Source organism: Diceros bicornis, unplaced genomic scaffold (assembly GCF_020826845.1).
Source record: "Diceros bicornis minor isolate mBicDic1 unplaced genomic scaffold, mDicBic1.mat.cur scaffold_56_ctg1, whole genome shotgun sequence".
In the NCBI taxonomy this organism is placed as follows: domain Eukaryota; kingdom Metazoa; phylum Chordata; class Mammalia; order Perissodactyla; family Rhinocerotidae; genus Diceros; species Diceros bicornis.
The window spans coordinates 2,541,600-2,566,674 of record NW_026691440.1 but is presented as its reverse complement, the minus strand read 5'-3'; positions in this window follow the sequence as shown (position 1 = coordinate 2,566,674).

Genomic DNA, 25,075 nt, shown 5'->3' with positions numbered 1-25,075 from the left:
TTAGGAATTATGTGATCCTTACTAGCTGGAAGTAAGGGAGATGGGGCATGAAGTTATTTCTTGGAGTTGGACACATACCAAGTTTAGCTCAGTTCTGGGCATCTTTGAAATACCTATACAAACTTGTTCCTACCTAGTAACTTGCATCTTTGAATGAGAATGTGCTTGCTTACAGCAACGTGCTATATGTTCTGAATGCCCGATTAGGGAATCTGTGTCAAAACTTTGTTAGGAATTATGTGATCCTTACTAGCTGGAAGTAAGGGAGATGGGGCATGAAGTTATTTCTAGGAGTTGGACACATACCAAGTTTAGCTCAGTTCTGGGCATCTTTGAAATACCTATACAAACTTGTTCCTACCTAGTAACTTGCAACTTTGAATGAAAATGTGCTTGCTTACAGCAACGTGCTATATGTTCTGAATGCCCGAATAGGGAATCTGTGTCAAAACTTTGTTAGGAATTATGTGATCCTTACTAGCTGGAAGTAAGGGAGATGGGGCATGAAGTTATTTCTAGGAGTTGGACACATACCAAGTTTAGCTCAGTTCTGGGCATCTTTGAAATACCTATACAAACTTGTTCCTACATAGTAACTTGCAACTTTGAATGAGAATGTGCTTGCTTACAGCAACGTGCTATATGTTCTGAATGCCCGAATAGGGAATCTGTGTCAAAACTTTGTTAGGAATTATGTGATCCTTACAAGCTGGAAGTAAGGGAGATGGGGCATGAAGTTATTTCTTGGAGTTGGAGACATACCAAGTTTAGCTCAGTTCTGGGCATCTTTGAAATACCTATACAAACTTGTTCCTACATAGTAACTTGCAACTTTGAATGAGAATGTGCTTGCTTGCAGCAACGTGCTATATGTTCTGAATGCCCGAATAGGGAATCTGTGTCAAAATTTTGTTAGGAATTATGTGATCCTTACTAGCTGGAAGTAAGGGAGATGGGGCATGAAGTTATTTCTTGGAGTTGGACACATACCAAGTTTAGCTCAGTTCTGGGCATCTTTGAAATACCTATACAAACTTGTTCCTACATAGTAACTTGCATCTTTGAATGAGAATGTGCTTGCTTGCAGCAACGTGCTATATGTTCTGAATGCCCGAATAGGGAATCTGTGTCAAAACTTTGTTAGAAATTATGTGATCCTTACTAGGTGGAAGTAAGGGAGATGGGGCATGAAGTTATTTCTAGGAGTTGGACACATACCAAGTTGAGCTCAGTTCTGGGCATCTTTGAAATACCTATACAAACTTGTTCCTACCTAGTAACTTGCATCTTTGAATGAGAATCTGCTTGCTTACAGCAACGTGCTATATGTTCTGAATGCCCGAATTGGGAATCTGTGTGAAAACTTTGTTAGGAATTATGTGATCCTTACTAGCTGGAAGTAAGGGAGATGGGGCATGAAGTTATTTCTAGGAGTTGGACACATACCAAGTTTAGCTCAGTTCTGGGCATCTTTGAAATACCTATACAAACTTGTTCCTACCTAGTAACTTGCATCTTTGAATGAGAATCTGCTTGCTTACAGCAACGTGCTATATGTTCTGAATGCCCGAATAGGGAATCTGTGTCAAAACTTTGTTAGGAATTATGTGATCCTTACTAGCTGGAAGTAAGGGAGATGGGGCATGAAGTTATTTCTTGGAGTTGGACACATACCAAGTTTAGCTCAGTTCTGGGCATCTTTGAAACACCTATACAAACTTGTTCCTACCTAGTAACTTGCATCTTTGAATGAGAATGTGCTTGCTTACAGCAACGTGCTATATGTTCTGAATGCCCGATTAGGGAATCTGTGTCAAAACTTTGTTAGGAATTATGTGATCCTTACTAGCTGGAAGTAAGGGAGATGGGGCATGAAGTTATTTCTAGGAGTTGGACACATACCAAGTTTAGCTCAGTTCTGGGCATCTTTGAAACACCTATACAAACTTGTTCCTACCTAGTAACTTGCAACTTTGAATGAAAATGTGCTTGCTTACAGCAACGTGCTATATGTTCTGAATGCCCGAATAGGGAATCTGTGTCAAAACTTTGTTAGGAATTATGTGATCCTTACTAGCTGGAAGTAAGGGAGATGGGGCATGAAGTTATTTCTAGGAGTTGGACACATACCACGTTTAGCTCAGTTCTGGGCATCTTTGAAATACCTATACAAACTTGTTCCTACATAGTAACTTGCAACTTTGAATGAGAATGTGCTTGCTTACAGCAACGTGCTATATGTTCTGAATGCCCGAATAGGGAATCTGTGTCAAAACTTTGTTAGGAATTATGTGATCCTTACAAGCTGGAAGTAAGGGAGATGGGGCATGAAGTTATTTCTTGGAGTTGGAGACATACCAAGTTTAGCTCAGTTCTGGGCATCTTTGAAATACCTATACAAACTTGTTCCTACATAGTAACTTGCAACTTTGAATGAGAATGTGCTTGCTTGCAGCAACGTGCTATATGTTCTGAATGCCCGAATAGGGAATCTGTGTCAAAATTTTGTTAGGAATTATGTGATCCTTACTAGCTGGAAGTAAGGGAGATGGGGCATGAAGTTATTTCTAGGAGTTGGACACATACCAAGTTTAGCTCAGTTCTGGGCATCTTTGAAATACCTATACAAACTTGTTCCTACATAGTAACTTGCATCTTTGAATGAGAATGTGCTTGCTTGCAGCAACGTGCTATATGTTCTGAATGCCCGAATAGGGAATCTGTGTCAAAACTTTGTTAGGAATTATGTGATCCTTACTAGCTGGAAGTAAGGGAGATGGGGCATGAAGTTATTTCTAGGAGTTGGACACATACCAAGTTTAGCTCAGTTCTGGGCATCTTTGAAATACCTATACAAACTTGTTCCTACCTAGTAACTTGCATCTTTGAAAGAAAATGTGCTTGCTTGCAGCAACGTGCTATATGTTCTGAATGCCCGAATAGGGAATCTGTGTCAAAACTTTGTTAGAAATTATGTGATCCTTACTAGGTGGAAGTAAGGGAGATGGGGCATGAAGTTATTTCTAGGAGTTGGACACATACCAAGTTGAGCTCAGAACTGGGCATCTTTGAAATACCTATACAAACTTGTTCCTACCTAGTAACTTGCATCTTTGAATGAGAATCTGCTTGCTTACAGCAACGTGCTATATGTTCTGAATGCCCGAATTGGGAATCTGTGTGAAAACTTTGTTAGGAATTATGTGATCCTTACTAGCTGGAAGTAAGGGAGATGGGGCATGAAGTTATTTCTAGGAGTTGGACACATACCAAGTTTAGCTCAGTTCTGGGCATCTTTGAAATACCTATACAAACTTGTTCCTACCTAGTAACTTGCATCTTTGAATGAGAATCTGCTTGCTTACAGCAACGTGCTATATGTTCTGAATGCCCGAATAGGGAATCTGTGTCAAAACTTTGTTAGGAATTATGTGATCCTTACTAGCTGGAAGTAAGGGAGATGGGGCATGAAGTTATTTCTAGGAGTTGGACACATACCAAGTTTAGCTCAGTTCTGGGCATCTTTGAAATACCTATACAAACTTGTTCCTACATAGTAACTTGCATCTTTGAATGAGAATCTGCTTGCTTACAGCAACGTGCTATATGTTCTGAATGCCCGAATTGGCAATCTGTGTCAAAACTTTGTTAGGAATTATGTGATCCTTACTAGCTGGAAGTAAGGGAGATGGGGCATGAAGTTATTTCTAGGAGTTGGACACATACCAAGTTTAGCTCAGTTCTGGGCATCTTTGAAATACCTATACAAACTTGTTCCTACATAGTAACTTGCATCTTTGAATGAGAATGTGCTTGCTTACAGCAACGTGCTATATGTTATGAATGCCCTAATTGGCAATCTGTGTCAAAACTTTGTTAGGAATTATGTGATCCTTACTAGCTGGAAGTAAGGGAGATGTGGCATGAAGTTATTTCTAGGAGTTGGACACATACCAAGTTTAGCTCAGTTCTGGGCATCTTTGAAATACCTATACAAACTTGTTCCTACATAGTAACTTGCAACTTTGAATGAGAATGTGCTTGCTTGCAGCAACGTGCTATATGTTCTGAATGCCCGAATTGGGAATCTGTGTCAAAACTTTGTTAGGAATTATGTGATCCTTACTAGCTGGAAGTAAGGCAGATGGAGCATGAAGTTATTTCTTGGAGTTGGACACATACCAAGTTTAGCTCAGTTCTGGGCATCTTTGAAATACCTATACAAACTTGTTCCTACCTAGTAACATGCATCTTTGAATGAGAATGTGCTTGCTTGCAGCAACGTGCTATATGTTCTGAATGCCCGAATAGGGAATCTGTGTCAAAACTTTGTTAGGAATTATGTGATCCTTACTAGCTGGAAGTAAGGGAGATGGGGCATGAAGTTATTTCTAGGAGTTGGACACATACCAAGTTTAGCTCAGTTCTGGGCATCTTTGAAATACCTATACAAACTTGTTCCTACCTAGTAACTTGCATCTTTGAATGAGAATCTGCTTGCTTACAGCAACGTGCTATATGTTCTGAATGCCCGAATAGGGAATCTATGTCAAAACTTTGTTAGGAATTATGTGATCCTTACTAGCTGGAAGTAAGGGAGATGGGGCATGAAGTTATTTCTAGGAGTTGGACACATACCAAGTTTAGCTCAGTTCTGGGCATCTTTGAAATACCTATACAAACTTGTTCCTACCTAGTAACTTGCATCTTTGAATGAAAATGTGCTTGCTTACAGCAACGTGCTATATGTTCTGAATGCCCGAATTGGGAATCTGTGTCAAAACTTTGTTAGGAATTATGTGATCCTTACTAGCTGGAAGTAAGGGAGATGGGGCATGAAGTTATTTCTAGGAGTTGGACACATACCAAGTTTAGCTCAGTTCTGGGCATCTTTGAAATACCTATACAAACTTGTTCCTACCTAGTAACTTGCAACTTTGAATGAGAATGTGCTTGCTTACAGCAACGTGCTATATGTTCTGAATGCCCGAATAGGGAATCTGTGTCAAAACTTTGTTAGGAATTATGTGATCCTTACTAGCTGGAAGTAAGGGAGATGGGGCATGAAGTTATTTCTAGGAGTTGGACACATACCAAGTTTAGCTCAGTTCTGGGCATCTTTGAAATACCTATACAAACTTGTTCCTACATAGTAACTTGCAACTTTGAATGAGAATGTGCTTGCTTACAGCAACGTGCTATATGTTCTGAATGCCCGAATAGGGAATCTGTGTCAAAACTTTGTTAGGAATTATGTGATCCTTACTAGCTGGAAGTAAGGGAGATGGGGCATGAAGTTATTTCTAGGAGTTGGACACATACCAAGTTTAGCTCAGTTCTGGGCATCTTTGAAATACCTATACAAACTTGTTCCTACATAGTAACTTGCAACTTTGAATGAGAATGTGCTTGCTTGCAGCAATGTGCTATATGTTCTGAATGCCCGAATAGGGAATCTGTGTCAAAATTTTTTTAGGAATTATGTGATCCTTACTAGCTGGAAGTAAGGGAGATGGGGCATGAAGTTATTTCTAGGAGTTGGACACATACCAAGTTTAGCTCAGTTCTGGGCATCTTTGAAATACCTATACAAACTTGTTCCTACATACTAACTTGCAACTTTGAATGAGAATGTGCTTGCTTGCAGCAACGTGCTATATGTTCTGAATGCCCGAATAGGGAATCTGTGTCAAAACTTTGTTAGGAATTATGTGATCCTTACTAGCTTGAAGTAAGGGAGATGGGGCATGAAGTTATTTCTAGGAGTTGGACACATACCAAGTTTAGCTCAGTTCTGGGCATCTTTGAAATACCTATACAAACTTGTTCCTACATAGTAACTTGCAACTTTGAATGAGAATGTGCTTGCTTAGAGCAACGTGCTATATGTTCTGAATGCCCGAATTGGGAATCTGTGTCAAAACTTTGTTAGGAATTATGTGATCCTTACTAGCTGGAAGTAAGGGAGATGGGGCATGAAGTTATTTCTAGGAGTTGGACACATACCAAGTTTAGCTCAGTTCTGGGCATCTTTGAAATACCTATACAAACTTGTTCCTACATAGTAACTTGCAACTTTGAATGAAAATGTGCTTGCTTACAGCAACGTGCTATATGTTCTGAATGCCCGAATTGGGAATCTGTGTCAAAACTTTGTTAGGAATTATGTGATCCTTACTAGCTGGAAGTAAGGGAGATGGAGCATGAAGTTATTTCTAGGAGTTGGACACATAGCAAGTTTAGCTCAGTTCTGGGCATCTTTGAAATACCTATACAAACTTGTTCCTACCTAGTAACTTGCATCTTTGAATGAGAATCTGCTTGCTTACAGCAACGTGCTATATGTTCTGAATGCCCGAATTGGGAATCTGTGTCAAAACTTTGTTAGGAATTATGTGATCCTTACTAGCTGGAAGTAAGGGAGATGGGGCATGAAGTTATTTCTAGGAGTTGGACACATACCAAGTTTAGCTCAGTTCTGGGCATCTTTGAAATACCTATACAAACTTGTTCCTACATAGTAACTTGCAACTTTGAATGAGAATGTGCTTGCTTACAGCAACGTGCTATATGTTCTGAATGCCCGAATTGGGAATCTGTGTCAAAACTTTGTTAGGAATTATGTGATCCTTACTAGCTGGAAGTAAGTGAGATGGGGCATGAAGTTATTTCTAGGAGTTGGACACATAGCAAGTTTAGCTCAGTTCTGGGTATCTTTGAAATACCTATACAAACTTGTTCCTACATAGTAACTTGCATCTTTGAATGAGAATGTGCTTGCTTACAGCAACGTGCTATATGTTCTGAATGCCCGAATTGGGAATCTGTGTCAAAACTTTGTTAGGAATTATGTGATCCTTACTAGCTGGAAGTAAGGGAGATGGGGCATGAAGTTATTTCTAGGAGTTGGACACATAGCAAGTTTAGCTCAGTTCTGGGTATCTTTGAAATACCTATACAAACTTCTTCCTACATAGTAACTTGCATCTTTGAATGAGAATGTGCTTGCTTGCAGCAACGTGCTATATGTTCTGAATGCCCGAATTGGGAATCTGTGTCAAAACTTTGTTAGGAATTATGTGATCCTTACTAGCTGGAAGTAAGGGAGATGGGGCATGAAGTTATTTCTTGGAGTTGGAGACATACCAAGTTTAGCTCAGTTCTGGGCATCTTTGAAATACCTATACAAACTTGTTCCTACATAGTAACTTGCATCTTTGAATGAGAATGTGCTTGCTTGCAGCAACGTGCTATATGTTCTGAATGCCCGAATAGGGAATCTGTGTCAAAACTTTGTTAGGAATTATGTGATCCTTACTAGCTGGAAGTAAGGGAGATGGGGCATGAAGTTATTTCTAGGAGTTGGACACATACCAAGTTTAGCTCAGTTCTGGGCATCTTTGAAATACCTATACAAACTTGTTCCTACATAGTAACTTGCATCTTTGAATGAGAATCTGCTTGCTTACAGCAACGTGCTATATGTTCTGAATGCCCGAATAGGGAATCTGTGTCAAATCTTTGTTAGGAATTATGTGATCCTTACTAGCTGGAAGTAAGGGAGATGGGGCATGAAGTTATTTCTAGGAGTTGGACACATACCAAGTTTAGCTCAGTTCTGGGCATCTTTGAAATACCTATACAAACTTGTTCCTACCTAGTAACTTGCATCTTTGAATGAAAATGTGCTTGCTTACAGCAACGTGCTATATGTTCTGAATGCCCGAATTGGGAATCTGTGTCAAAACTTTGTTAGGAATTATGTGATCCTTACTAGCTGGAAGTAAGGGAGATGGGGCATGAAGTTATTTCTAGGAGTTGGACACATAGCAAGTTTAGCTCAGTTCTGGGTATCTTTGAAATACCTATACAAACTTGTTCCTACATACTAACTTGCATCTTTGAATGAGAATGTGCTTTCTTACAGCAACGTGCTATATGTTCTGAATGCCCGAATTGGGAATCTGTGTCAAAACTTTGTTAGGAATTATGTGATCCTTACTAGCTGGAAGTAAGGGAGATGGGGCATGAAGTTATTTCTAGGAGTTGGACACATAGCAAGTTTAGCTCAGTTCTGGGTATCTTTGAAATACCTATACAAACTTCTTCCTACATAGTAACTTGCATCTTTGAATGAGAATGTGCTTGCTTACAGCAACGTGCTATATGTTCTGAATGCCCGAATTGGGAATCTGTGTCAAAACTTTGTTAGGAATTATGTGATCCTTACTAGCTGGAAGTAAGGGAGATGGGGCATGAAGTTATTTCTTGGAGTTGGAGACATACCAAGTTTAGCTCAGTTCTGGGCATCTTTGAAATACCTATACAAACTTGTTCCTACATAGTAACTTGCATCTTTGAATGAGAATGTGCTTGCTTGCAGCAACGTGCTATATGTTCTGAATGCCCGAATAGGGAATCTGTGTCAAAACTTTGTTAGGAATTATGTGATCCTTACTAGCTGGAAGTAAGGGAGATGGGGCATGAAGTTATTTCTAGGAGTTGGACACATACCAAGATTAGCTCAGTTCTGGGCATTTTTGAAATACCTATACAAACTTGTTCCTACATAGTAACTTGCAACATTGAATGAGAATGTGCTTGCTTGCAGCAACGTGCTATATGTTCTGAATGCCCGAATAGGTAATCTGTGTCAAAACTTTGTTAGGAATTATGTGATCCTTACTAGCTGGAAGTAAGGGAGATGGAGCATGAAGTTATTTCTTGGAGTTGGACACATACCAAGTTTAGCTCAGTTCTGGGCATCTTTGAAATACCTATACAAACTTGTTCCTACCTAGTAAGTTGCATCTTTGAATGAGAATGTGCTTGCTTGCAGCAACGTGCTATATGTTCTGAATGCCCGATTAGGGAATCTGTGTCAAAACTTTGTTAGAAATTATGTGATCCTTACTAGCTGGAAGTAAGGGAGATGGGGCATGAAGTTATTTCTAGGAGTTGGACACATACCAAGTTGAGCTCAGTTCTGGGCATCTTTGAAATACCTATACAAACTTGTTCCTACCTAGTAACTTGCATCTTTTAATGAGAATCTGCTTGCTTACAGCAACGTGCTATATGTTCTGAATGCCCGAATTGGGAATCTGTGTGAAAACTTTGTTAGGAATTATGTGATCCTTACTAGCTGGAAGTAAGCGAGATGGGGCATGAAGTTATTTCTAGGAGTTGGACACATACCAAGTTTAGCTCAGTTCTGGGCATCTTTGAAATACCTATACAAACTTGTTCCTACATAGTAACTTGCAACTTTGAATGAGAATGTGCTTGCTTACAGCAACGTGCTATATGTTCTGAAAGCCCGAATAGGGAATCTGTGTCAAAACTTTGTTAGGAATTATGTGATCCTTACTAGCTGGAAGTAAGGGAGATGGGGCATGAAGTTATTTCTTGGAGTTGGAGACATACCAAGTTTAGCTCAGTTCTGGGCATCTTTGAAATACCTATACAAACTTGTTCCTACATAGTAACTTGCATCTTTGAATGAGAATGTGCTTGCTTGCAGCAACGTGCTATATGTTCTGAATGCCCGAATAGGGAATCTGTGTCAAAACTTTGTTAGGAATTATGTGATCCTTACTAGCTGGAAGTAAGGGAGATGGGGCATGAAGTTATTTCTAGGAGTTGGACACATACCAAGTTTAGCTCAGTTCTGGGCATCTTTGAAATACCTATACAAACTTGTTCCTACCTAGTAACTTGCATCTTTGAATGAGAATCTGCTTGCTTAAAGCAACGTGCTATATGTTCTGAATGCCCGAATAGGGAATCTGTTTCAAAACTTTGTTAGGAATTATGTGATCCTTACTAGCTGGAAGTAAGGGAGATGGGGCATGAAGTTATTTCTTGGAGTTGGACACATACCAAGTTTAGCTCAGTTCTGGGCATCTTTGAAATACCTATACAAACTTGTTCCTACCTAGTAACTTGCATCTTTGAATGAGAATGTGCTTGCTTACAGCAACGTGCTATATGTTCTGAATGCCCGATTAGGGAATCTGTGTCAAAACTTTGTTAGGAATTATGTGATCCTTACTAGCTGGAAGTAAGGGAGATGGGGCATGAAGTTATTTCTAGGAGTTGGACACATACCAAGTTTAGCTCAGTTCTGGGCATCTTTGAAATACCTATACAAACTTGTTCCTACCTAGTAACTTGCAACTTTGAATGAAAATGTGCTTGCTTACAGCAACGTGCTATATGTTCTGAATGCCCGAATAGGGAATCTGTGTCAAAACTTTGTTAGGAATTATGTGATCCTTACTAGCTGGAAGTAAGGGAGATGGGGCATGAAGTTATTTCTAGGAGTTGGACACATACCAAGTTTAGCTCAGTTCTGGGCATCTTTGAAATACCTATACAAACTTGTTCCTACATAGTAACTTGCAACTTTGAATGAGAATGTGCTTGCTTACAGCAACGTGCTATATGTTCTGAATGCCCGAATAGGGAATCTGTGTCAAAACTTTGTTAGGAATTATGTGATCCTTACAAGCTGGAAGTAAGGGAGATGGGGCATGAAGTTATTTCTTGGAGTTGGAGACATACCAAGTTTAGCTCAGTTCTGGGCATCTTTGAAATACCTATACAAACTTGTTCCTACATAGTAACTTGGAACTTTGAATGAGAATGTGCTTGCTTGCAGCAACGTGCTATATGTTCTGAATGCCCGAATAGGGAATCTGTGTCAAAATTTTGTTAGGAATTATGTGATCCTTACTAGCTGGAAGTAAGGGAGATGGGGCATGAAGTTATTTCTTGGAGTTGGACACATACCAAGTTTAGCTCAGTTCTGGGCATCTTTGAAATACCTATACAAACTTGTTCCTACATAGTAACTTGCATCTTTGAATGAGAATGTGCTTGCTTGCAGCAACGTGCTATATGTTCTGAATGCCCGAATAGGGAATCTGTGTCAAAACTTTGTTAGAAATTATGTGATCCTTACTAGGTGGAAGTAAGGGAGATGGGGCATGAAGTTATTTCTAGGAGTTGGACACATACCAAGTTGAGCTCAGTTCTGGGCATCTTTGAAATACCTATACAAACTTGTTCCTACCTAGTAACTTGCATCTTTGAATGAGAATCTGCTTGCTTACAGCAACGTGCTATATGTTCTGAATGCCCGAATTGGGAATCTGTGTGAAAACTTTGTTAGGAATTATGTGATCCTTACTAGCTGGAAGTAAGGGAGATGGGGCATGAAGTTATTTCTAGGAGTTGGACACATACCAAGTTTAGCTCAGTTCTGGGCATCTTTGAAATACCTATACAAACTTGTTCCTACCTAGTAACTTGCATCTTTGAATGAGAATCTGCTTGCTTACAGCAACGTGCTATATGTTCTGAATGACCGAATAGGGAATCTGTGTCAAAACTTTGTTAGGAATTATGTGATCCTTACTAGCTGGAAGTAAGGGAGATGGGGCATGAAGTTATTTCTTGGAGTTGGACACATACCAAGTTTAGCTCAGTTCTGGGCATCTTTGAAATACCTATACAAACTTGTTCCTACCTAGTAACTTGCATCTTTGAATGAGAATGTGCTTGCTTACAGCAACGTGCTATATGTTCTGAATGCCCGATTAGGGAATCTGTGTCAAAACTTTGTTAGGAATTATGTGATCCTTACTAGCTGGAAGTAAGGGAGATGGGGCATGAAGTTATTTCTAGGAGTTGGACACATACCAAGTTTAGCTCAGTTCTGGGCATCTTTGAAATACCTATACAAACTTGTTCCTACATAGTAACTTGCAACTTTGAATGAAAATGTGCTTGCTTACAGCAACGTGCTATATGTTCTGAATGCCCGAATTGGGAATCTGTGTCAAAACTTTGTTAGGAATTATGTGATCCTTACTAGCTGGAAGTAAGGGAGATGGAGCATGAAGTTATTTCTAGGAGTTGGACACATAGCAAGTTTAGCTCAGTTCTGGGCATCTTTGAAATACCTATACAAACTTGTTTCTACCTAGTAACTTGCATCTTTGAATGAGAATCTGCTTGCTTACAGCAACGTGCTATATGTTCTGAATGCCCGAATTGGGAATCTGTGTCAAAACTTTGTTAGGAATTATGTGATCCTTACTAGCTGGAAGTAAGGGAGATGGGGCATGAAGTTATTTCTAGGAGTTGGACACATACCAAGTTTAGCTCAGTTCTGGGCATCTTTGAAATACCTATACAAACTTGTTCCTACATAGTAACTTGCAACTTTGAATGAGAATGTGCTTGCTTACAGCAACGTGCTATATGTTCTGAATGCCCGAATTGGGAATCTGTGTCAAAACTTTGTTAGGAATTATGTGATCCTTACTAGCTGGAAGTAAGTGAGATGGGGCATGAAGTTATTTCTAGGAGTTGGACACATAGCAAGTTTAGCTCAGTTCTGGGTATCTTTGAAATACCTATACAAACTTGTTCCTACATAGTAACTTGCATCTTTGAATGAGAATGTGCTTGCTTACAGCAACGTGCTATATGTTCTGAATGCCCGAATTGGGAATCTGTGTCAAAACTTTGTTAGGAATTATGTGATCCTTACTAGCTGGAAGTAAGGGAGATGGGGCATGAAGTTATTTCTAGGAGTTGGACACATAGCAAGTTTAGCTCAGTTCTGGGTATCTTTGAAATACCTATACAAACTTCTTCCTACATAGTAACTTGCATCTTTGAATGAGAATGTGCTTGCTTGCAGCAACGTGCTATATGTTCTGAATGCCCGAATTGGGAATCTGTGTCAAAACTTTGTTAGGAATTATGTGATCCTTACTAGCTGGAAGTAAGGGAGATGGGGCATGAAGTTATTTCTTGGAGTTGGAGACATACCAAGTTTAGCTCAGTTCTGGGCATCTTTGAAATACCTATACAAACTTGTTCCTACATAGTAACTTGCATCTTTGAATGAGAATGTGCTTGCTTGCAGCAACGTGCTATATGTTCTGAATGCCCGAATAGGGAATCTGTGTCAAAACTTTGTTAGGAATTATGTGATCCTTACTAGCTGGAAGTAAGGGAGATGGGGCATGAAGTTATTTCTAGGAGTTGGACACATACCAAGTTTAGCTCAGTTCTGGGCATCTTTGAAATACCTATACAAACTTGTTCCTACATAGTAACTTGCATCTTTGAATGAGAATCTGCTTGCTTACAGCAACGTGCTATATGTTCTGAATGCCCGAATAGGGAATCTGTGTCAAATCTTTGTTAGGAATTATGTGATCCTTACTAGCTGGAAGTAAGGGAGATGGGGCATGAAGTTATTTCTAGGAGTTGGACACATACCAAGTTTAGCTCAGTTCTGGGCATCTTTGAAATACCTATACAAACTTGTTCCTACCTAGTAACTTGCATCTTTGAATGAAAATGTGCTTGCTTACAGCAACGTGCTATATGTTCTGAATGCCCGAATTGGGAATCTGTGTCAAAACTTTGTTAGGAATTATGTGATCCTTACTAGCTGGAAGTAAGGGAGATGGGGCATGAAGTTATTTCTAGGAGTTGGACACATAGCAAGTTTAGCTCAGTTCTGGGTATCTTTGAAATACCTATACAAACTTGTTCCTACATACTAACTTGCATCTTTGAATGAGAATGTGCTTTCTTACAGCAACGTGCTATATGTTCTGAATGCCCGAATTGGGAATCTGTGTCAAAACTTTGTTAGGAATTATGTGATCCTTACTAGCTGGAAGTAAGGGAGATGGGGCATGAAGTTATTTCTAGGAGTTGGACACATAGCAAGTTTAGCTCAGTTCTGGGTATCTTTGAAATACCTATACAAACTTCTTCCTACATAGTAACTTGCATCTTTGAATGAGAATGTGCTTGCTTACAGCAACGTGCTATATGTTCTGAATGCCCGAATTGGGAATCTGTGTCAAAACTTTGTTAGGAATTATGTGATCCTTACTAGCTGGAAGTAAGGGAGATGGGGCATGAAGTTATTTCTTGGAGTTGGAGACATACCAAGTTTAGCTCAGTTCTGGGCATCTTTGAAATACCTATACAAACTTGTTCCTACATAGTAACTTGCATCTTTGAATGAGAATGTGCTTGCTTGCAGCAACGTGCTATATGTTCTGAATGCCCGAATAGGGAATCTGTGTCAAAACTTTGTTAGGAATTATGTGATCCTTACTAGCTGGAAGTAAGGGAGATGGGGCATGAAGTTATTTCTAGGAGTTGGACACATACCAAGATTAGCTCAGTTCTGGGCATTTTTGAAATACCTATACAAACTTGTTCCTACATAGTAACTTGCAACATTGAATGAGAATGTGCTTGCTTGCAGCAACGTGCTATATGTTCTGAATGCCCGAATAGGTAATCTGTGTCAAAACTTTGTTAGGAATTATGTGATCCTTACTAGCTGGAAGTAAGGGAGATGGAGCATGAAGTTATTTCTTGGAGTTGGACACATACCAAGTTTAGCTCAGTTCTGGGCATCTTTGAAATACCTATACAAACTTGTTCCTACCTAGTAAGTTGCATCTTTGAATGAGAATGTGCTTGCTTGCAGCAACGTGCTATATGTTCTGAATGCCCGATTAGGGAATCTGTGTCAAAACTTTGTTAGGAATTATGTGATCCTTACTAGCTGGAAGTAAGGGAGATGGGGCATGAAGTTATTTCTAGGAGTTGGACACATACCAAGTTTAGCTCAGTTCTGGGCATCTTTGAAATACCTATACAAACTTGTTCCTACATAGTAACTTGCAACTTTGAATGAGAATGTGCTTGCTTACAGCAACGTGCTATATGTTCTGAATGCCCGAATTGGGAATCTGTGTCAAAACTTTGTTAGGAATTATGTGATCCTTACTAGCTGGAAGTAAGTGAGATGGGGCATGAAGTTATTTCTAGGAGTTGGACACATAGCAAGTTTAGCTCAGTTCTGGGTATCTTTGAAATACCTATACAAACTTGTTCCTACATAGTAACTTGCATCTTTGAATGAGAATGTGCTTGCTTACAGCAACGTGCTATATGTTCTGAATGCCCGAATTGGGAATCTGTGTCAAAACTTTGTTAGGAATTATGTGATCCTTACTAGCTGGAAGTAAGGGAGATGGGGCATGAAGTTATTTCTAGGAGTTGGACACATAGCAAGTTTAGCTCAGTTCTGGGTATCTTTGAAATACCTATACAAACTTCTTCCTACATAGTAACTTGCATCTTTGAATGAGAATGTGCTTGCTTGCAGCAACGTGCTATATGTTCTGAATGCCCGAATTGGGAATCTGTGTCAAAACTTTGTTAGGAATTATGTGATCCTTACTAGCTGGAAGTAAGGGAGATGGGGCATGAAGTTATTTCTTGGAGTTGGAGACATACCAAGTTTAGCTCAGTTCTGGGCATCTTTGAAATACCTATACAAACTTGTTCCTACATAGTAACTTGCATCTTTGAATGAGAATGTGCTTGCTTGCAGCAACGTGCTATATGTTCTGAATGCCCGAATAGGGAATCTGTGTCAAAACTTTGTTAGGAATTATGTGATCCTTACTAGCTGGAAGTAAGGGAGATGGGGCATGAAGTTATTTCTAGGAGTTGGACACATACCAAGTTTAGCTCAGTTCTGGGCATCTTTGAAATACCTATACAAACTTGTTCCTACATAGTAACTTGCATCTTTGAATGAGAATCTGCTTGCTTACAGCAACGTGCTATATGTTCTGAATGCCCGAATAGGGAATCTGTGTCAAATCTTTGTTAGGAATTATGTGATCCTTACTAGCTGGAAGTAAGGGAGATGGGGCATGAAGTTATTTCTAGGAGTTGGACACATACCAAGTTTAGCTCAGTTCTGGGCATCTTTGAAATACCTATACAAACTTGTTCCTACCTAGTAACTTGCATCTTTGAATGAAAATGTGCTTGCTTACAGCAACGTGCTATATGTTCTGAATGCCCGAATTGGGAATCTGTGTCAAAACTTTGTTAGGAATTATGTGATCCTTACTAGCTGGAAGTAAGGGAGATGGGGCATGAAGTTATTTCTAGGAGTTGGACACATAGCAAGTTTAGCTCAGTTCTGGGTATCTTTGAAATACCTATACAAACTTGTTCCTACATACTAACTTGCATCTTTGAATGAGAATGTGCTTTCTTACAGCAACGTGCTATATGTTCTGAATGCCCGAATTGGGAATCTGTGTCAAAACTTTGTTAGGAATTATGTGATCCTTACTAGCTGGAAGTAAGGGAGATGGGGCATGAAGTTATTTCTAGGAGTTGGACACATAGCAAGTTTAGCTCAGTTCTGGGTATCTTTGAAATACCTATACAAACTTCTTCCTACATAGTAACTTGCATCTTTGAATGAGAATGTGCTTGCTTACAGCAACGTGCTATATGTTCTGAATGCCCGAATTGGGAATCTGTGTCAAAACTTTGTTAGGAATTATGTGATCCTTACTAGCTGGAAGTAAGGGAGATGGGGCATGAAGTTATTTCTTGGAGTTGGAGACATACCAAGTTTAGCTCAGTTCTGGGCATCTTTGAAATACCTATACAAACTTGTTCCTACATAGTAACTTGCATCTTTGAATGAGAATGTGCTTGCTTGCAGCAACGTGCTATATGTTCTGAATGCCCGAATAGGGAATCTGTGTCAAAACTTTGTTAGGAATTATGTGATCCTTACTAGCTGGAAGTAAGGGAGATGGGGCATGAAGTTATTTCTAGGAGTTGGACACATACCAAGATTAGCTCAGTTCTGGGCATTTTTGAAATACCTATACAAACTTGTTCCTACATAGTAACTTGCAACATTGAATGAGAATGTGCTTGCTTGCAGCAACGTGCTATATGTTCTGAATGCCCGAATAGGTAATCTGTGTCAAAACTTTGTTAGGAATTATGTGATCCTTACTAGCTGGAAGTAAGGGAGATGGAGCATGAAGTTATTTCTTGGAGTTGGACACATACCAAGTTTAGCTCAGTTCTGGGCATCTTTGAAATACCTATACAAACTTGTTCCTACCTAGTAAGTTGCATCTTTGAATGAGAATGTGCTTGCTTGCAGCAACGTGCTATATGTTCTGAATGCCCGATTAGGGAATCTGTGTCAAAACTTTGTTAGAAATTATGTGATCCTTACTAGCTGGAAGTAAGGGAGATGGGGCATGAAGTTATTTCTAGGAGTTGGACACATACCAAGTTGAGCTCAGTTCTGGGCATCTTTGAAATACCTATACAAACTTGTTCCTACCTAGTAACTTGCATCTTTTAATGAGAATCTGCTTGCTTACAGCAACGTGCTATATGTTCTGAATGCCCGAATTGGGAATCTGTGTGAAAACTTTGTTAGGAATTATGTGATCCTTACTAGCTGGAAGTAAGCGAGATGGGGCATGAAGTTATTTCTAGGAGTTGGACACATACCAAGTTTAGCTCAGTTCTGGGCATCTTTGAAATACCTATACAAACTTGTTCCTACATAGTAACTTGCAACTTTGAATGAGAATGTGCTTGCTTACAGCAACGTGCTATATGTTCTGAAAGCCCGAATAGGGAATCTGTGTCAAAACTTTGTTAGGAATTATGTGATCCTTACTAGCTGGAAGTAAGGGAGATGGGGCATGAAGTTATTTCTTGGAGTTGGAGACATACCAAGTTTAGCTCAGTTCTGGGCATCTTTGAAATACCTATACAAACTTGTTCCTACATAGTAACTTGCATCTTTGAATGAGAATGTGCTTGCTTGCAGCAACGTGCTATATGTTCTGAATGCCCGAATAGGGAATCTGTGTCAAAACTTTGTTAGGAATTATGTGATCCTTACTAGCTGGAAGTAAGGGAGATGGGGCATGAAGTTATTTCTAGGAGTTGGACACATACCAAGTTTAGCTCAGTTCTGGGCATCTTTGAAATACCTATACAAACTTGTTCCTACCTAGTAACTTGCATCTTTGAATGAGAATCTGCTTGCTTACAGCAACGTGCTATATGTTCTGAATGCCCGAATAGGGAATCTGTTTCAAAACTTTGTTAGGAATTATGTGATCCTTACTAGCTGGAAGTAAGGGAGATGGGGCATGAAGTTATTTCTTGGAGTTGGACACATACCAAGTTTAGCTCAGTTCTGGGCATCTTTGAAATACCTATACAAACTTGTTCCTACCTAGTAACTTGCATCTTTGAATGAGAATGTGCTTGCTTACAGCAACGTGCTATATGTTCTGAATGCCCGATTAGGGAATCTGTGTCAAAACTTTGTTAGGAATTATGTGATCCTTACTAGCTGGAAGTAAGGGAGATGGGGCATGAAGTTATTTCTAGGAGTTGGACACATACCAAGTTTAGCTCAGTTCTGGGCATCTTTGAAATACCTATACAAACTTGTTCCTACCTAGTAACTTGCAACTTTGAATGAAAATGTGCTTGCTTACAGCAACGTGCTATATGTTCTGAATGCCCGAATAGGGAATCTGTGTCAAAACTTTGTTAGGAATTATGTGATCCTTACTAGCTGGAAGTAAGGGAGATGGGGCATGAAGTTATTTCTAGGAGTTGGACACATACCAAGTTTAGCTCAGTTCTGGGCATCTTTGAAATACCTATACAAACTTGTTCCTACATAGTAACTTGCAACTTTGAATGAGAATGTGCTTGCTTACAGCAACGTGCTATATGTTCTGAATGCCCGAATAGGGAATCTGTGTCAAAACTTTGTTAGGAATTATGTGATCCTTACAAGCTGGAAGTAAGGGAGATGGGGCATGAAGTTATTTCTTGGAGTTGGAGACATACCAAGTTTAGCTCAGTTCTGGGCATCTTTGAAATACCTATACAAACTTGTTCCTACATAGTAACTTGGAACTTTGAATGAGAATGTGCTTGCTTGCAGCAACGTGCTATATGTTCTGAATGCCCGAATAGGGAATCTGTGTCAAAATTTTGTTAGGAATTATGTGATCCTTACTAGCTGGAAGTAAGGGAGATGGGGCATGAAGTTATTTCTTGGAGTTGGACACATACCAAGTTTAGCTCAGTTCTGGGCATCTTTGAAATACCTATACAAACTTGTTCCTACATAGTAACTTGCATCTTTGAATGAGAATGTGCTTGCTTGCAGCAACGTGCTATATGTTCTGAATGCCCGAATAGGGAATCTGTGTCAAAACTTTGTTAGAAATTATGTGATCCTTACTAGGTGGAAGTAAGGGAGATGGGGCATGAAGTTATTTCTAGGAGTTGGACACATACCAAGTTGAGCTCAGTTCTGGGCATCTTTGAAATACCTATACAAACTTGTTCCTACCTAGTAACTTGCATCTTTGAATGAGAATCTGCTTGCTTACAGCAACGTGCTATATGTTCTGAATGCCCGAATTGGGAATCTGTGTGAAAACTTTGTTAGGAATTATGTGATCCTTACTAGCTGGAAGTAAGGGAGATGGGGCATGAAGTTATTTCTAGGAGTTGGACACATACCAAGTTTAGCTCAGTTCTGGGCATCTTTGAAATACCTATACAAACTTGTTCCTACCTAGTAACTTGCATCTTTGAATGAGAATCTGCTTGCTTACAGCAACGTGCTATATGTTCTGAATGCCCGAATAGGGAATCTGTGTCAAAACTTTGTTAGGAATTATGTGATCCTTACTAGCTGGAAGTAAGGGAGATGGGGCATGAAGTTATTTCTTGGAGTTGGACACATACCAAGTTTAGCTCAGTTCTGGGCATCTTTGAAATACCTATACAAACTTGTTCCTACCTAGTAACTTGCATCTTTGAATGAGAATGTGCTTGCTTACAGCAACGTGCTATATGTTCTGAATGCCCGATTAGGGAATCTGTGTCAAAACTTTGTTAGGAATTATGTGATCCTTACTAGCTGGAAGTAAGGGAGATGGGGCATGAAGTTATTTCTAGGAGTTGGACACATACCAAGTTTAGCTCAGTTCTGGGCATCTTTGAAACACCTATACAAACTTGTTCCTACCTAGTAACTTGCAACTTTGAATGAAAATGTGCTTGCTTACAGCAACGTGCTATATGTTCTGAATGCCCGAATAGGGAATCTGTGTCAAAACTTTGTTAGGAATTATGTGATCCTTACTAGCTGGAAGTAAGGGAGATGGGGCATGAAGTTATTTCTAGGAGTTGGACACATACCACGTTTAGCTCAGTTCTGGGCATCTTTGAAATACCTATACAAACTTGTTCCTACATAGTAACTTGCAACTATGAATGAGAATGTGCTTGCTTACAGCAACGTGATATATGTTCTGAATGCCCGAATAGGGAATCTGTGTCAAAACTTTGTTAGGAATTATGTGATCCTTACAAGCTGGAAGTAAGGGAGATGGGGCATGAAGTTATTTCTTGGAGTTGGAGACATACCAAGTTTAGCTCAGTTCTGGGCATCTTTGAAATACCTATACAAACTTGTTCCTACATAGTAACTTGCAACTTTGAATGAGAATGTGCTTGCTTGCAGCAACGTGCTATATGTTCTGAATGCCCGAATAGGGAATCTGTGTCAAAATTTTGTTAGGAATTATGTGATCCTTACTAGCTGGAAGTAAGGGAGATGGGGCATGAAGTTATTTCTAGGAGTTGGACACATACCAAGTTTAGCTCAGTTCTGGGCATCTTTGAAATACCTATACAAACTTGTTCCTACATAGTAACTTGCATCTTTGAATGAGAATGTGCTTGCTTGCAGCAACGTGCTATATGTTCTGAATGCCCGAATAGGGAATCTGTGTCAAAACTTTGTTAGGAATTATGTGATCCTTACTAGCTGGAAGTAAGGGAGATGGGGCATGAAGTTATTTCTAGGAGTTGGACACATACCAAGTTTAGCTCAGTTCTGGGCATCTTTGAAATACCTATACAAACTTGTTCCTACCTAGTAACTTGCATCTTTGAAAGAAAATGTGCTTGCTTGCAGCAACGTGCTATATGTTCTGAATGCCCGAATTGGGAATCTGTGTCAAAACTTTGTTAGGAATTATGTGATCCTTACTAGCTGGAAGTAAGGGAGATGGGGCATGAAGTTATTTCTTGGAGTTGGAGACATACCAAGTTTAGCTCAGTTCTGGGCATCATTGAAATACCTATACAAACTTGTTCCTACATAGTAACTTGCATCTTTGAATGAGAATGTGCTTGCTTACAGCAACGTGCTATATGTTCTGAATGCCCGAATTGGGAATCTGTGTCAAAACTTTGTTAGGAATTATGTGATCCTTACTAGCTGGAAGTAAGGGAGATGGGGCATGAAGTTATTTCTAGGAGTTGGACACATACCAAGTTTAGCTCAGTTCTGGGCATCTTTGAAATACCTATACAAACTTGTTCCTACATAGTAACTTGCAACTTTGAATGAGAATGTGCTTGCTTACAGCAACGTGCTATATGTTCTGAATGCCCGAATTGGGAATATGTGTCAAAACTTTGTTAGGAATTATGTGATCCTTACTAGCTGGAAGTAAGGGAGATGGGGCATGAAGTTATTTCTAGGAGTTGGACACATACCAAGTTTAGCTCAGTTCTGGGCATCTTTGAAATACCTATACAAACTTGTTCCTACATAGTAACTTGCAACTTTGAATGAGAATGTGCTTGCTTACAGCAACGTGCTATATGTTCTGAATGCCCGAATTGGGAATCTGTGTCAAAACTTTGTTAGGAATTATGTGATCCTTACTAGCTGGAAGTAAGGGAGATGGGGCATGAAGTTATTTCTAGGAGTTGGAGACATACCAAGTTTAGCTCAGTTCTGGGCATCTTTGAAATACCTATACAAACTTGTTCCTACATAGTAACTTGCAACTTTGAATGAAAATGTGCTTGCTTACAGCAACGTGCTATATGTTCTGAATGCCCGAATTGGGAATCTGTGTCAAAACTTTGTTAGGAATTATGTGATCCTTACTAGCTGGAAGTAAGGGAGATGGAGCATGAAGTTATTTCTAGGAGTTGGACACATAGCAAGTTTAGCTCAGTTCTGGGCATCTTTGAAATACCTATACAAACTTGTTCCTACCTAGTAACTTGCATCTTTGAATGAGAATGTGCTTGCTTACAGCAACGTGCTATATGTTCTGAATGCCCGAATTGGGAATCTGTGTCAAAACTTTGTTAGGAATTATGTGATCCTTACTAGCTGGAAGTAAGGGAGATGGGGCATGAAGTTATTTCTAGGAGTTGGACACATAGCAAGTTTAGCTCAGTTCTGGGTATCTTTGAAATACCTATACAAACTTGTTCCTACCTAGTAACTTGCATCTTTGAATGAGAATGTGCTTGCTTACAGCAACGTGCTATATGTTCTGAATGCCCGAATTGGGAATCTGTGTCAAAACTTTGTTAGGAATTATGTGATCCTTACTAGCTGGAAGTAAGGGAGATGGGGCATGAAGTTATTTCTTGGAGTTGGACACATACCAAGTTTAGCTCAGTTCTGGGCATCTTTGAAATACCTATACAAACTTGTTCCTACATAGTAACTTGCATCTTTGAATGAGAATGTGCTTGCTTGCAGCAACGTGCTATATGTTCTGAATGCCCGAATAGGGAATCTGTGTCAAAACTGTTAGGAATTATGTGATCCTTACTAGCTGGAAGTAAGGGAGATGGGGCATGAAGTTATTTCTAGGAGTTGGACACATACCAAGTTTAGCTCAGTTCTGGGCATTTTTGAAATACCTATACAAACTTGTTCCTACATAGTAACTTGCAACTTTGAATGAGAATGTGCTTGCTTGCAGCAACGTGCTATATGTTCTGAATGCCCGAATAGGGAATCTGTGTCAAAACTTTGTTAGGAATTATGTGATCCTTACTAGCTGGAAGTAAGGGAGATGGGGCATGAAGTTATTTCTTGGAGTTGGACACATACCAAGTTTAGCTCAGTTCTGGGCATCTTTGAAATACCTATACAAACTTGTTCCTACCTAGTAACTTGCATCTTTGAATGAGAATGTGCTTGCTTGCAGCAACGTGCTATATGTTCTGAATGCCCGAATAGGGAATCTGTGTCAAAACTTTGTTAGAAATTATGTGATCCTTACTAGCTGGAAGTAAGGGAGATGGGGCATGAAGTTATTTCTAGGAGTTGGACACATACCAAGTTGAGCTCAGTTCTGGGCATCTTTGAAATACCTATACAAACTTGTTCCTACCTAGTAACTTGCATCTTTGAATGAGAATGTGCTTGCTTACAGCAACGTGCTATATGTTCTGAATGCCCGAATTGGGAATCTGTGTCAAAACTTTGTTAGGAATTATGTGATCCTTACTAGCTGGAAGTAAGGGAGATGGGGCATGAAGTTATTTCTAGGAGTTGGACACATACCAAGTTTAGCTCAGTTCTGGGCATCTTTGAAATACCTATACAAACTTGTTCCTACATAGTAACTTGCAACTTTGAATGAGAATGTGCTTGCTTACAGCAACGTGCTATATGTTCTGAATGCCCGAATAGGGAATCTGTGTCAAAACTTTGTTAGTAATTATGTGATCCTTACTAGCTGGAAGTAAGGGACATGGGGCATGAAGTTATTTCTTGGAGTTGGAGACATACCAATTTAGCTCAGTTCTGGGCATCTTTGAAATACCTATACTAACTTGTTCCTACATAGTAACTTGCATCTTTGAATGAGAATGTGCTTGCTTGCAGCAACGTGCTATATGTTCTGAATGCCCGAATAGGGAATCTGTGTCAAAACTTTGTTAGGAATTATGTGATCCTTACTAGCTGGAAGTAAGGGAGATGGGGCATGAAGTTATTTCTAGGAGTTGGACACATACCAAGTTTAGCTCAGTTCTGGGCATCTTTGAAATACCTATACAAACTTGTTCCTACCTAGTAACTTGCATCTTTGAATGAGAATCTGCTTGCTTACAGCAACGTGCTATATGTTCTGAATGCCCGAATAGGTAATCTGTGTCAAAACTTTGTTAGGAATTATGTGATCCTTACTAGCTGGAAGTAAGGGAGATGGGGCATGAAGTTATTTCTAGGAGTTGGACACATACCAAGTTTAGCTCAGTTCTGGGCATCTTTGAAATACCTATACAAACTTGTTCCTACCTAGTAACTTGCATCTTTGAATGAAAATGTGCTTGCTTACAGCAACGTGCTATATGTTCTGAATGCCCGAATAGGGAATCTGTGTCAAAACTTTGTTAGGAATTATGTGATCCTTACTAGCTGGAAGTAAGGGAGATGGGGCATGAAGTTATTTCTAGGAGTTGGACACATACCAAGTTTAGCTCAGTTCTGGGCATCTTTGAAATACCTATACAAACTTGTTCCTACCTAGTAACTTACAACTTTGAATGAAAATGTGCTTGCTTACAGCAACGTGCTATATGTTCTGAATGCCCGAATAGGGAATCTGTGTCAAAACTTTGTTAGGAATTATGTGATCCTTACTAGCTCGAAGTAAGGGAGATGGGGCATGAAGTTATTTCTAGGAGTTGGACACATACCAAGTTTAGCTCAGTTCTGGGCATCTTTGAAATACCTATACAAACTTGTTCCTACATAGTAACTTGCAACATTGAATGAGAATGTGCTTGCTTACAGCAACGTGCTATATGTTCTGAATGCCCGAATAGGGAATCTGTGTCAAAACTTTGTTAGGAATTATGTGATCCTTACTAGCTGGAAGTAAGGGACATGGGGCATGAAGTTATTTCTAGGAGTTGGACACATACCAAGTTTAGCTCAGTTCTGGGCATCTTTGAAATACCTATACAAACTTGTTCCTACATAGTAACTTGCAACTTTGAATGAGAATGTGCTTGCTTGCAGCAACGTGCTATATGTTCTGAATGCCCGAATAGGGAATCTGTGTCAAAATTTTGTTAGGAATTATGTGATCCTTACTAGCTGGAAGTAAGGGAGATGGGGCATGAAGTTATTTCTAGGAGTTGGACACATACCAAGTTTAGCTCAGTTCTGGGCATCTTTGAAATACCTATACAAACTTGTTCCTACATAGTAACTTGCAACTTTGAATGAGAATGTGCTTGCTTGCAGCAACGTGCTATATGTTCTGAATGCCCGAATAGGGAATCTGTGTCAAAACTT